The 15,654-nt window shown below is 45.3% G+C and overlaps 1 protein-coding gene across 3 annotated transcripts in view; it reads right to left on the bottom strand.

The window, feature by feature from the left end:
- apba1b (amyloid beta (A4) precursor protein-binding, family A, member 1b) overlaps positions 1-15,255 on the bottom strand; it is a 134,143-nt gene extending 118,888 nt beyond the window's left edge. For 2 of the 3 annotated variants that reach the window (XM_055632489.1, XM_055632488.1), the window contains exon 1: positions 15,062-15,255. The gene's annotated coding sequence lies outside the window, so the exon portion shown is untranslated. The remainder of the gene's footprint in view (positions 1-15,061) is intronic. The other variant, XM_055632490.1, reaches the window with a different exon arrangement.
- Positions 15,256-15,654: the final 399 nt, after the last annotated feature.

Raw genomic sequence — 15,654 nt, 5'->3', positions numbered from 1 at the left:
CCACCACCACCACTGACAGTGTGCTCCAGGCACCCACTACTCTATGTGTAAAAAAAAGACTTGCCCCACACATCTCCTATAAATGTTCCCCATCTAATCTTAAAGCCATGTCTTCTGGTCTTTGACATCTCCACCCGGGGGGTCTGGGTCTGCTCTCAACCCCTGACTTTCTACAGAAAACAATCCACGCTTGTCCAACCTCTACTTACGGCTGTTACCCTCTAATTAAGGCAGCATTCTGGTAAACCTCCTCGGCATCCTTGCCAAAGCTAGGGAAAATGGGAGAAAGCAGGAACGGGGTTACTGATTTAGAATGACCGATCATACTGAATGGCAGTGCTGGCTCGAAGGGCCGAATGGCCTGCTCCTATTGTCTATGTTTCTATCCTTCCTGTAATGCAGCGTGCAGAATGACACACAATACCTTGAATGCGGCCTAACCGATAATCAAAGTTTTATTAAGCTGCAACGTGATTTTCCGACTCTTAAACGCAATGCCCCAACCAATGAAGACAAGCATAACAGATATCTTCTTTACCACCCTATCTAATTAAGTTGCCACTTTCAGGGGGCTTTGAACTTGGACCCCAAGATCCACTGTACATCATTATTGTTAATTGTTGCCATTAACTGAATATTTATTTCATACATTCAACCTCCCAAATTGCATCACCACACTCTTGCTTGCATTAAACGCCACCTGCCTCTTCTCTGCCGATATGTGTAACTGATTTATATCCCAATGTGTCCTACGACAATCTTTCTCACCAACGAGAATAAGACCCAACGTCACTACCCTCTCTCTTCTAAATGCAGAGGTGTTTGCAGATATCTGGCCCTACCCTTGTGGGCCAGATATCAACTAACGAGGAAGGAGACTGAGAACTTCATAACCTGCAAACAAGGCAACAACATTTCCCTCAATGTCAGCGAGTCTAAAGAGATTGTGATTAACGTCAGGAAGTGAGGTGGTACACATACCTTGACAGTGCCAAAATAGAGATGGTTGATTCACCTGCAACTTGTCCTGAATCAGCTAGGAGTAAATTCACCTGCAACTTGTCCTGGACCAGCTATGTTGAAGCATTGGCCAAGAAAGCACGACAACACCTCTACATCCTTAGAAGGCTCAGGTTCCAAACAACTCTCACCAAATTCAACAGATGCGCCGTAGGAAGTATTTTATTGGAATGCATCGCAGCATGGTTTGGGAACACCTCCAGCCAAGACCAACCGAAATTGCAGAGAATTGTGGCACAGCCCAGACGATCATGCAAACCAACCTCCCTTCCATTGACTCCATCTACACCATGCTGCCTCGGCAAGGACAACAGCATAATCAAGGATGAGTCTCACCCCAGACACTTCCTCATCTCCCCTCTCCCATCAGGCAAGAGGTATTGACGTGTGAAAACGCACACCCCCAGATTCAGGGACAGTTTCTTTCCAGCTGTTATCAGGCAACTGGACTATCCTATCACCAACTGGAGAGCGATCCTGACCTATCACCTACCTCATTGGAAACTCTCGGACTATCTTTAATCGAACTTTATCTTGCGCTAAACGTTATTCCCTTTATCTGTACAGTGTGGACGGCTTCATTGTAAAATTTCCGCTGACTGGATCGCATGCAAAAATAAAAGCTTTACACTGTCCGTCCATACACACGACAATAAACTAAACTAAACTCTATAAGCATGCGTGTTCAGAATCAAAAGTCATTGTGGATGCCATGCATCTCAATCTTCTGGATCAGCCTACCATCAAAGTCTTTATCAAAATGCCTCAGGAAAATCTATGTCAACAAAATCTACTGCCGTCTTCTCATCAATCACCTTCATCACCTCCTCAAAAAATAGAATCGTCACATGAACAAATTCATGCTGTCAGTCCTTAATTATCACGTTCTCTTCCAAATGCAAGTAAATCCTATCCTGGAGAACCTTAGAAAAGACGGGTGCAATTTCCAATCAAATTAGCACCCAATTTTCCAATAACACCATAACCAGAAACTTCTGGTGCAGAATGTATAAAATGCCTGAACCATCTTCTGTAAAACAACAGGCAACCATCATGGAAACTCAATCACTTGTGAACAAATGAACAAGCCTGAGAGGTTCTGGTCAAGAAACCACAAATGCTGGAACCTTGAGCAAATAAAAGTGCTGGAGGAACTCAGCGGGTCAGGTAACACTTATGGAGGAAATGGAAAGATGACATTTCGGGTCTGGACCCCTCATGGAGTAATCAGTCATATCTTCAGCCCAACCTGCCCCTGCCCACCAAGATGCCCCACCTACCCTAGTCCCACCTGCCTGCATTTGGCACATATCCTCCAAACCTTTTCTATCCATGTACCATGAATAGGGGTTAGAAAGCTGGAAAATAGTTGGGGAGGGGCAAAGCTTGGCAAGTAATGTGGATATAGGTGAAGGGGATGATAATTGGCAGATGGATGGAGATAATAACAAAGGCAAGAGGTGAAAAGGAGCCAAAAGTGTGTCAGGTAAGGAAAGAAGTGGAGTGGGGTTTAAAGGCAGAAGGATGGATACAGGTGCAACTGTTCGATTAACGTTTTATAACTTTGTCAGCGCCAGAAATGTGGTGACTTCCATGTACTGCCTAGGTGTGTATTGCCTAGGTGTGTGCTGCCTAGGTGTGTGCTGCCTAGGTGTGTACTGCCTAGGTGAGTACAGTCTAGGTGTGTACTGCCTAGGTGAGGTGAGGTATGATTTTACCGGGTTGTATGCAAAACAAAGCATTTCACTGTACCTAAGTACATGTGACAATAAAGTATTATTGAAGGGGCAAGGAGGAGGGGGAAACTCAGTGATAAAAGGGAAATGGAGACCTCATATTTGGGAGGGGTGGAAGATGACCATAAGGAGGAGGAGAAAGGACCAGGGTGGCGGGATGGTTAAAATGAGCATGCACCTGAATGTGGATAGGGGTGGAAAGAGAGGGGAGTGGGATGGAGGGGGTAACATTTGAAATTGAGAAATTCAATGTTCATTCTGATGGATTGTAAGCTACCAAGCAGGATTGAAGGTGCTATCCTTCCAGTGTGCATGTGGCCTCTCTCTCTCTGGCAGTGGAGGAAGCCAAGAACAGACAGGTCGCTTTGGGGACAGGAATGGGGATGAGAATTAAAATGGCTGGCAACCGGAATCTCCAGCAGGTCTTGATGCACAGAGCCCTTGGAAGCTGCCTCTGTGACCAGGACTGCACTTACATGCCCTCATTCTTTCTAAACGTTGCTTAAAATGATGTAGAAATGAAAGTGTCACATCAGCAACAGCGTGCAGGACTGTAGTCTGTGTTGCCCTTGTGTTAGCAGTTGTTTACTTCAAGTCTCATTCCAGAGGCGAAAGTAGAATGTCCAGACAGAAAACCCAGTGCGGTCCTGAGTGATTGCAGCACAGTTGAACAGACCACCGTTCAAATGAAATATTAAACCGTAATGTCTTCCCATCTCTGATTGACCTACGGTAACCCCGGGCGTTATTCACAAACTGGGATTTTCTCAATGTTCTGGTCAATATTTATTGCTCGATCAACATCAACTCCTTTGGCCCAAAGGAGCTGCTGACCTTTTTTTAATAGGAACCCGAGGGGTACATTTTTTCACACAAAGGGTGGTGGGTGTATGGAACGAGTTGCCAGAGAAGGTGGTTGAGGCAGGTACTATCGCTACGTTTAAGAACTATTTGGACAGGTACATGGATAGGTCAGGTTTAGAGGGATATGGACCATACGCAGACAGGTGGGACTAATGTAGATCGGACATGTTGGTCGGTGTGGGCAAGTTGGGCCGAAGGGCCTGTTTCCACACTGTACGACTCTTTCACATCAATTAAAGGCAAATATATTGTTGCTGCTGAGCTCAAATTAACTATCATAATTCCCATATTACAACTTTGACCAAAGAACAACAAAAAGATGATTTGATGATATCAAAGGCTTTCCGAGTGAAAATTGTCATACACAATCAGATTCCTGTCCTGCACTCTTTCAGCCCATCATAGCTGCCTCTTTATATAAGTGCAGTTGCATTCCCCATGCAGCATAGGATAGGCACATTAAATCCAAACGCATTTTATTCTCCCCATATTCCCATCAACTCTCTCCAATTTCTACTACTCACCTGCTATGGTCAAGTTACAACGGCCAATTAACCTCCCAACTCATACATCTATGTGATGTGGGAGGAAACCAAAGCAACCGGAGGAAACCCAGGTAGGTGAAATGTGCAAACGCCACTTAGTCCTTACCGGAGGTCAGGATTATACTCTGCTTTGCTACTAGCTGCACCAGGCTGCTTCGTCTATGTAACACTGTTACTCATACGGTGATTCAGGCAGGCTCAACCTGTCTTTACAGTTAAGTTATTTCTTTCTTAAATGACAATTACGATGCAAGACCAGCAACAATGGGGCTCTCCAGAAGAATTAGCAACCTTCAGATATCATCAATGGTTCTCCGTAATTATTAATCAACAGCTCATGAAGGCCATTGGCCAGAACAGTTATTAGAGCAGAGAAGACATGATAAATGTACCACTTGGGAACACATTCACTGCCCCAGAAAGCAAAGTAAAATCTTATATAGATTCTTACTCAGAGTTAAATCTCTCAAGGATTTAGCAACCTTTAACTTTCTATTTGATCGGAATTCAAAGGTCTAATGACTATGCTTGCCCCGAGGCAAAACAACTAGGCAAATGAATAAAAAATGGCAAACAAATAGATTATTTACACAGCACTTTTCACAACCACAAGGAATCCAAACTTGCTTTATAGTCAATTAAGCACCTTTTGAAGCGTGGTCATTGCTGTAAATGCAAGAACATTGGCAGCTAAATTATACACAGTAAGCTCCCAAAAACAATACTGCAATGTTGATCAGTTAAATTGTTTTAGAGATGTTGGCAGAGGAATTAATACTGGCCCCAAGGCATTGTGTCATCTCCTGCATTGACCCAAGCAAACGGACGAGGCCTTGAGTTAAAGGTGGATGAAAAAGACAACACCTCTAACAGTGCAGCACTCACTTACCACTGGATGGCAATGTCAAGTGGGTCCCTTGAAGTCAGACACAGGTGAAATTATTATGGGCAACAAGGAAATGGCAGAAGAGTTGAATAGGTACTTCGGATCCGTCTTCACTAAGGAAGACACAAACAATCTCCCAGATGTACTGGAGGACAGAGGATTTAAGGGGGTAGAGGAACTTAAATAAATTTTCATTAGGCGAGAAATAGTATTGGGTAGGCTAATGGGACTGAAGGATGATAAATCCCCTGGACCTGATGGTCTGCATCCCAGGGTCCTCAAGGAGGTGGCTCTAGAAATAGTGGACGCATTGGTGATTATTTTCCGATGTTCAATAGATTCAGGATCAGTTCCTGTGGATTGGAGGATAGCTAATGTTATCCCACTTTTCAGGAAAGGAGCCAGAGAGAAAACAGGAAATTACAGACCAGTTAGCCTGACTTCGGTGGTGGGAAAGATGCTGGAGTCAATTATTAAAGAGGTAATAATGGGGCATTTGGATAGCAGTAAAAGGATTAGTCCAAGTCAGCATGGATTTATGAAAAGGAAATCATGCTTGACTAATCTTCCGGAATTTTTTGAGGATGTGACAAGTAAAATGGATGAAGGGTTGCCAGTGGATGTAATGTATCTAGACTTTCAGAAAGCCTTCGATAAGGTCCCGCATGGGAGACTGGTGACTAAAATTAAAGCACAAGGTATTGGGGGTAGGGTGTTGACATGGATAGAAAATTGGTTGGCAGACTGGAAGCAAAGAGTAGGAGTGAACGGGTCCTTTTTCAGAATGGCAGGCAGTGGCGAGTGGAGTGCCGCAAGGTTCGGTGTTGGGGCTGCAACTGTTTACCATATATATTAATGATTTGAAAGAAGGAATTAGGAGCAACACTAACTAGCAAGTTTGCAGATTACTCAAAGCTAGGGGGCAGTGTGAAATGCAAAGAGGATGTTAGGAGGTTGCAGGGTGACCTGGACAGGTTAAGTGAGTGGGCAGATGCGTGGCAGATGCAGTATAATATAGATAAATGTGAGGTTATCCACTTTGGCGCCAAAAACAAGGGGGCTGATTATTATCTCAATGGGGTTAGGTTAGGTAAGGGGGAGGTGCAGCGAGACCTGGGTGTCCTTGTACACCGGTCACTGAAATTTGGCTTACAGGTACAGCAGGCAGTGAAGAAAGCTAATGAAAGCTAATGTTGGCCTTCATAACAAGAGGATTTCAGTATAGGAGTAAAGAGGTTCTTCTGCAGTTGTATAGGGCTCTGGTGAGCCCATATCTGGAGTATTGTGTACAGTTTTGGTCTCCTAATTTGAGGAAGGACATCATTATGATTGAGGCAGTGCAGCGTAGGTTCACGAGATTGATCCCTGGGATGGCGGGACTGTCATACGAGGAAAGATTGCAAAGACTAGGCTTGTATTCACTGGAGTTTAGAAGGATGAGGGGGGGGATCTTATAGAAACATATAAGATTATAAAAGGACTGGACAAGCTAGATGCATGAAAAATGTTCCCAATGTTGGGCGAGTCCAGAACCAGGGGCCACAGTCTTAGAATAAAGGGGAGGCCATTTAAAACTGAGGTGAGAAAAAAACGTTTTCACCCAGAGAGTTGTGAATTTATGGAATTCCCTGCCACAGAGGGCAGTGGAGGCCAACTCACTGGATGGATTTAAGAGAGAGTTAGATAGAGCTCTCGGGGCTAGTGGAGTCAAGGGATAGGGAGGCCCGGGTTATTGATAGGGGACGATCAGCCATGATCACAATGAATGGCGGTGCTGGCTCGAAGGGCCGAATAGCCTCCTCCTGCACCTATTTTCTATGTTTCTATTGAACGGTCTCTCCATTGATGACAGCTTCATGGCTGCACCCGTGCTGAGCTAATTGATTGGATCAACTTTACTATTAACTTCCATCCTGCCCTCATATTCATGGACTATCTCTGACACTTTTATCCCCTTTCACAGTCTCACTGTCTCCATCACACTGGACAGGCCATCGACTGACATCTATTACAAACCCAAGACTCCTCCAGCTCCTTGACTACACCTCCTTCAAACATGCCTCTTGCAAGTATGTCGCCCCTTACTCCAATGCGCCGCATCTGCTCCCAAGATGAGTCTTTCCACTCTAGGACATCTAAGATGTCCTCTTTATAGAGTTTAGAGATACAGCATGGAAACAGATCCTTTGGCCCACTGAGTCCATGTCCATCGATCACCCGTACACCAGTTCTGCTACCCCATCCTACACATTAGGGGAAATTTACAGAAGCCAATTAATCTACAAACCTACACATCTTTAGATTGTGGGAGGGAACTGAAGCACCCAACCGGAAAAGCCCACTGGTCACAGGGAAAACATATAAACTCTGCACAGACAGCATCTGTAGTTAGGATCGAACCCGGGTCTCTGACACTGAGAGGCAGCAACTCTACCGCTGTGCACTGTGCCACCATTTCATTAGTAAATGTTGTTTCCACCCTGCTGTTGTAGATGGAGCCCTCACCTATTTCTCCCCTATATCCTGCAGTTCAGCTCTTATTCAACCCCCACAGCTGGAACAAGAATAGAGTTTCCCTGGTCTTTGACCCCACCAGCCTCCATACCAAGCACGTATTTCTGCAACATTGCCACCACCTTCAATGAAATCTCCCCCCCCCCCCAAACTAGTTACATACTCCCATTCTTTTCCAGAGAGCACTCTCGCTGCAACTCCGTGGTTCACTCATCCCTAAACATCCAGCCCCCCGCCCCCACTTTCCCCTATCTGCTGCCTCCCACCCTCAACTCATTAGGCACAAATTTCCCCCACCATTTTCCACCACCCTAGTCACCCTGTTCCTTTCCCCTCATCCATGTACTCATCCCCAAGTCCCATATTTCCCATTTACCCCCCCCCCCCCCCCCCCCCCCCCCCCCCCCCCACTCATGATCCCGGTCCACCTTTATACAACCCCCTCTTTACATTTCACTCCTCCTCTGCTCTCCTTACCTGGCAACCCTTTGTCTCCTTTTCACCTCTAGCCTTTGTCACTTACTCTACCACCTGTCGACTCTGTCCCCTCAACTATATCCATTTATCATGGTGGATATATGAAGGGTCTCGACCCAAAACGTCACCTATCCATATTTTCCAGAGATGCGGACCCACTGAGTTACTCCAGCATTTTATGCTCTTTTGTGTAAACCAGCATCTACAGTCTCTTGTTTCTCCCTTTATTATTTGCCAGGCTTTGCCCAATTCCCACCACACTTTTCCAGCTTTCCCTCTCACTAGTCCACTCAGTCTGAGGGGTTCCCACCAAAAACATTTCTGTCCATTTGCTCCACAGATGCTGTCTGACCAGCTGAATTCCTCCAATTTTTAAATCGGTCAGGAATTCGGCACCTGCAGTTTTTTTTTATATGTCTGCAGAGTCAAGACAAATAGAAACATAGAAAATAGGTGCACAAGTAGGCCAGCCGGCCCTTCGAACCAGCACCGCCATTCAATATGATCATGGCTGATCATCCAAAATCAGTACCCTGTTCCTGCTTTTGCCCCTAATCCCTTGATTCCATTAGCCCTAAGAGCTAATTCTAACTCTCTCTTGAAAACATCCAGTGAATTGGCTTCCACTGCCTTCTGTGGCAGAGAATTCCACACTCGCAACTCAAGAAACCTATCCACGAGACATAGCCAACACATGGTACAATTCATATACAGCACACAACCCAATATCCCAAATAAGAACTGAATGCTTTTACGGGCAAAGAATATCTCAGCAACACCACATATCACAGCCGCCCCGAGTACAAAAATCATATCAAGTTAGAAGACACAATAAAGATTTTCAAGGATATTAGTACTGAGAGGTTCGACCCATCAAGAACGACTACACAGGTTGAAGTTATTTTCTTAAGATATGAAAAGCTGTTCAGGACTTAGGAAGGTTAGGAGCAAGGTTAGAAGTTGGCTCCTCAAGGCTATTTCCTCTATTCAACAAGAGAATATGATCTATGTAACCTCAACTCTGTATTTCTCTCTAACCATTAACCTTGCGCCCACTTCCTATCAAAATCTCACAACCTCTGCCTTAAAGATGCTTTCCGATGTTCTTTGTGGAATGGAGTGCTAAATAATCTTGTCTCTCATCTGCCTTAGCTTCTTATTTTTAAACAGTCATCCTTAATTCCAGATTCTCTTGCAAGAGTAAACTTCTTCTCGACATCCACCCTGTCAAGTTTCAATGACGTAAAGTGCTGGAGTAACTCAGCAGGTCAGGCAGCATCTCTGAAGAACATGATCGACAGACTGGAGGGTCCTGGCCTGAAACTTCACCTCTCCACGTTCTCTATGGCTCTTTACATTTCAGTTTCAGTTTAGTTTATTGTCATTTGTACTGTCATTCAGTCTATACGTTCACAGTATTATTGGTTCTATACATTAGTAGTGTTATCACACTTTTGTGTACATGGCAACCACTGCCACTCCTATGGACCCTGGGAGCGATACAAATGTGAGTTGTTTGGGGGCTTTCACACTGGATCCTGCCCCCCTAATGTCAAGTGACACAAGGACCTAGGCTGCAATTCTTCCGCAGAAAGTCTTTGCATTGGTTGCACCAAGCGTCAGTGTGGCCATCAGCATATGCTCCTACAATCTTGATTAGTACGGGTGTCAGGGGTTATGGGGAGAAGGCAGGAGAACGGGGTTAGGAGGGAGACATAAATCAGCCATAATTGAATGGCGGAGTAGACTTGATGGGCTAAATGGCCTAATTCTGCTCCAATCACATGATCTTATGAATCCGGAACGTGCCAGTCAGCAACATTCCCTGACGGACATCCCATTGCACTGGAAGACCAACTAGTTTTGGGAAAACCAAGCTACATCTTTCACCGTTGATGATCTTCCAGCAGCAGTTGATGAAGTGCGTGTACACACATGTGCGTGCTCACTCTGGATTAACCATAACACGGCCCCAAACACCCTTCTCCAGATCCACACAGTCCACAAAGAGATGGCAACTGCCTGCTCCTCATCCCAGCTGTCCCAGGACAAAGTGCATTTGGAGTGAGGTTCTGACCGTGCAGGAACGGCCCCTCTCACCACTTGTCTTGGTGCTTGTCGGCAAGATCCGGCGGAGGCCTTTCACCAGACAACACGGACAGTCTCTTCAGGGAACCACGCGATCCGTGGTGTTCTTGTCGAAATCACACATCCATCAGGCTGATTAACCGCAGAGGATTTCAGCCCCGGAAGAAAAGTCTATGAACTAGGTGCATCTTTAATCAAAGTTACAGTAGTCTCATGATATCTATGACTGAGATCAACTTTTTATTTCAGTTATTATCAGCTGAATTTTAGTTTCCCAATTCACATGGCAGTGGGATTTAAACTCATCACGCCTGTTTTGGCAACTCGAACGGCCAGGAATGAAGGAGATTAGAGAGGGCAGCAGACACTGCCTAGTACATCACTAACCACCCCACTATTGAAGGGATCTATAGGAAACGCTACCTCAAAAAGACTCACCCAACCTTGGCCACACTCTCATTTCATTCCTACCATCAGGAAGAAGGCATGCTTCAGAGAAATATAGAGAAGCCATACTCCGTGAAGTTGTGTGGTCGGATGGTGGTGAGGGGAGTTTAGTTTCTTTTAGTTTCGAGATACAGCACGGAAACAGGCCCTTTGGCCCACCAAGTCCTTGACAACCAGTAATCTCCGTACACCAGCACTACTACACACCAGGGACAATTTATAATCTTTACCAAGTTAAATAAGCCAATTAACCTACAAATGTACACATCTTTGGAGTGTTGGTGGAAATTGGAGCACTAGGGGAAAACCCACGTGGTCGCAGGGAGAACGCACATATTCCATACAGATAGCATCCGTAGTCAGGATCAAACCCGGGTCCATGGCGCTGTAAGGCACCAACTCTACCGCTGCACCACCGTGCCACCCTCATTGGAAGCTATTGGAAGACCCCTAATTACCTGCAGGAATTTAAACCTTTCACTGCACATTATCTTCATAAAATAAACACATGGATATACAAAAGTAGAATTTACAGATTACACATCCCAGCCAACAGGACAGTATGATTAATATCGTCACAAGCCAGAATATCCAGATAAGCAGAGAGGTGAGGAGGCCACACGAGTTTGTCATTTTAATCGCATGTTTACAACTGAAAAGAGTGAACAGTCTGGTGTCAGCAACAATTAGTCAGCTGGGTGTCTGAAACGAGAGAGAGCAAGCACTGGGAGTTGGTGGAGTATGTTACCTAGTTTTTTTTTTGAGAGGAGGGGGTTACAACCCAATGGCATGAACACTGAATTCTCCAATTTTAGGTAACACCGTCCCCCTTATCCCCCCCACCTTTCTTTCATGTGCCCCCTCATGCCCAGTATGCACCCATTTCTCCCCCTCCCCCCTCCACATTCCTTTATCCCTCTCTCTGGCTTTACTTCTCTCTCTCTCGTCTTTCACTTCCCTTCTCTCCTTCCGTCTTTCATTTCTCTTCTGACACTCTTTTGTCTCCTCTTTTCCTTTTTGTTCCCTTTTGCAGCTCCAGCATTTCCCTGAACCATCAAACAAAATCCCCCTTGCCTGTATCAACCTATCACTTGTGGAAACAAAGAACTGCAGATGCTGGTTCATATAAAAGTTAGACACAGAGTGCTGGAATAACTCAGCGGGTCAGGCAGGCAGAGTCTGAAGAAGGGTCCCGTCCCGAAATGTCACCCATCCTTTTTCTCCCAAGATCCTGCTTGACCCGCTGAGTTGCTGCAGAACTTTGTGTCCACCTATCCCTTGCCAGGCTTTATCCCAGACCCACATGCTTTCCATCTTTCTTTCACCCCCACCCCCCCAAATCTGTCTGAAGACGAGTCCCAATTTGAAACGTCACCTATCTTTGCCCTCCAGACTTGCTGCTGCCTGTGTTACTCCAGCACTTTATGTTTTACTCTTCCCTTTAACTCCTGGCTGACTGCTCACCACCCAATTCCCAAGAACGTCAGCTCATACATCCATCTTACTCTAAATCTCCTTCACCCAGCACGTCATACAAGGCCAGATGTTAAGACTCTCATGCTAGCTTTCAAATCCCTCTTACGTCTCAACCTCCTTATCTTTGAAAGTTCCTTCAGACATACACTCAGTTTGAAAAAGGGTCTCGACCCGAAATGTTACCTATTCATTTTCTCCAGAGACGCTGTTTGACCCACTGAGTTACTCCAGCTTTTTGTATCTATCTTTGGTTTAAACCAGCATTTGCAGTTTCTTCCCACACTATATAGCCTTGTGAGTTGGCTCCACTCCTCCCCAAATGAAGCAGGCAAGTGGAAGCTGGATTTAGGGTCATGTCACTGTAATTGCGATGGTCAGGGGGGGAATGTTGGATGATATCTGATTACAAAAGGCCCAAGAAACTATGGAAAAATCAGAAAGAAAAGCATACAGAATAAATGTCTTCCCAACTATTAAATAATTTGCAAATTGTGTAACTACTCCTTCCCTTTACCCTTCAGAAGAGCAACAAGAAAAATCTAAATCTGACACCCAGGGATATAAAAAGAAATGAGGGCAAATAATAAAAGAGTGACATTTTACAAGTAACTGCAGAAGGTACTTTATGGGGGGAGGGGGACAGGGGGGGACACAGTGCTGGAGTAACACAACAGGTCAGGCAGCAACCTGGATAGGTGACATTTCAAGTCGGGATTTCACTTCAGTGCCACTTAAAAGAAGAGTTGAGAGAAAGGCCCATGGAGAGATCTCATGAGCTTAGGGACTGAAGAAGCTTTCGCCAATGGGTGAGGGGTGGCAACCAGGGATGGGCGAGAGGTCGCAATAGGAGGAGCGCAGAGATCTTAAGTGTTGATGGTTTAGACAACATCTCAGAAGACTTAAAAGATTAACACTAAAGCAAATACCAAACTGCTAGAGGAACTTAAAAGGGGGATAGAATTTGTCAACATTTCAGTTGAGGCTTTGCCTCAAAACCCAAAACGTCGACGTTTCCGTCACCTCACCCCCATAGATGCAGCTCGACCTGCCGAGTTCCTCCAGCAGTTAATTTTTTGCTTCAGATTCTTGCGTCTCAATTTCAACAACGGCCCCACCTGACTTGCAGGATGATCTTATTAATACAGCATGGGCAAGGGAAATTCTTGGATTTGGTGCAAAATACCTCAAAGGGTAAGACACCTCAACAACATCTGGTCGCTCACTACCATTCCTGAGCCTTCGTCTGGTTAGTGTATCAGGTTCCACCAGTTCCAATTCCAATCCTGCCTCTCGGCAACTTTCCCCTTCATTTCGTTTTCCCAAAACTGGAGAAAACTGCGTCCTTTCCCGGTCTGGAGAAACCTGACAGCACAGAGTGGAGAGGTGAAGAGAGGTAGTGCTGGGTCCCACACATCTGGTAGTTGACTTCCTGTCTACCAGATGACAATGAGGAAGCCATTTCTGAAGATCAGCCATTCATTGAATGAATCTTTTATTGTCAAAGGAATATTGTCAAACTGTCAAAATCTGAAATGTCACCTATTAATTTTGATTTTGTTACATATCTGCAATCATTTCCCAAAGCATACGTTCCATCTACATGCGGCCTACTGAGATACCGACTCACTAGCGCTAGCTAAAGGATGAATAAAACTAATGAATGAGAAATCTTTCAAACATATATGTGGAATTCACCGGGGCACTAATGAGGATGAGTACAAGCTTCTGCTCTCCTACTCTGACGTGTCAGCTGTGGTTTAGTGGGCGGCACTCACTCGCTCCTCATTGCCAGAAGGTTGTGGGTTCAAGTCTCACTCCAGGGACTCGAACGCACAAACCTTGGCTGACCTCCAATGTGGCACGGCTGGTGTCAAATCTGTCATATTTTGCTGGAGATGTCAAACTCAGGTTCTGCCTGATGAGGGGACATATATAGCCCACGGCACCAGGAGACAAGAGAGATTTGCCTGGGTCTCCTGACTAGTAGTCACCTCTCAATCAGTGTTCCTAATAATTCAGACAGTATCACACTGTTGTTGGTGGGAGCTTGCTGGGCACAATTTTGGCTGCCATGTTTCCCACATCACAACAGCAACCACACTTCAGAAATATTTAATTGCCTCGGAAACACATTTTGCCTTAAAGACGCCAAAGAAATCCAACATTTTCTTTGAATCAAATCCAGAATTGAATGGTTAACGAATACTGAAATATTGGAAACAGTAAATAAATACTTCCTTACACCTTGTTGGTTAATGTATTTTGTAAAAACATATTTTCAGTTGCCTTTCACGTTATTCATTTATTCGCTGCTGCTGAAATAATAGTGCAGTTGAACCAGTTATGATTTACAAACCAAATATTTAAACACTCTTGTCCATTGAAGCAGAAGGATACCTGCAACCTGATCTTGGAAGGCATGCGGAGAATTGACCGAAAGGTTACAGGTTGGCGTGCACTAGGCGCGGAGAAAAATCTCAATGATGCTCGAGTCTAAGATATCTCCATCCTTTAGATTTAAGGTTTTATTTCTCTACACAGACAGAAGAATTACACGCACTCGCGGACATACTGATGATTTTCAGAAGCTTTCCTCTTGCAGCCACAGGCCTGGCAATTTAACCTCAAGATGCCACATCAACCTAACAAAGCATTACTGCAGCACTACCTTCAACAAACTGATCTGCCACAATAAGATAAAGCACCTCTTGGATGTTCCATTCATTGCAAATTCACAAGACACAGTAAACCGGGCTGAACCTACATACATAATCTTCACCAACGAGATATAAAGGTGAGGATTGTGCATTTGTCATTTCTTCAAACGCGCTGTCACCGTATGAAGATTTTCTTTTTTGTTGCTGTGCTTTAAATGGTTTTTGTTGCAGTACAGGTTCCCACCCCACACATCACCTTTCAGCATCTGTCGCAAATGCACCCTGCAAGCGAGAAAATTAAAGGGCATTCTGCAAAGATTTGCTCACCACAATCATTTTGTTTCGACCTACCTGCGATATCTAAAGCCCCACCAGGTCTAAATTCGATTGCATTGCGTGCAATTTGCACGTTTGCTTGTAATGCAATGCAATGCTTCAAAGCTCTCTCTCTCTCTCTGCGCTCTGACTCTCCGTCTCGTCCACAGACACGCACTGATTTTGCACAGTGAATGACGTTCCCTCTCCAGCAGGAAGTCGCCCCGGTCCAGGCTGCCGGCGTCCCAGGAACCGCGCGCGTGCGCGCGCAGTGAAGGTGCCGGCAGCGATCCGTCCGCGCATGCCCAGTGCAAACTTGCCGGCGGTGGAGCTGTGTACCTGTGCGCATGCGCAGCAAGAAGACTAGTTCTGGGCCACATTGGTCTTCAAAGGAGACTTGACCTGGGGCAGTGAGACCCTTCACTGACCTCTCCCTCGATTCAAACCAATTTATGACCCTCTCCAAGACTTAATAGATCCCCAACTCCACTGCAGCATCAGTCTGGCCCCTCTCTCCTTTCCAGGGTCAATTCAATCCCAGGCCAGCAGGCCTTGACAAAATCCTGTTGATCAATCCAATCTTGACTCTCTGGGGCTAATCAAACCTTTAACCAACACTCTCCCCAATT

The sequence above is a fragment of the Leucoraja erinacea genome, chromosome 3 (assembly GCF_028641065.1).
Source record: "Leucoraja erinacea ecotype New England chromosome 3, Leri_hhj_1, whole genome shotgun sequence".
NCBI lineage: Eukaryota > Metazoa > Chordata > Chondrichthyes > Rajiformes > Rajidae > Leucoraja > Leucoraja erinaceus.
This window is presented reverse-complemented; position numbering and strand designations above follow the sequence as displayed.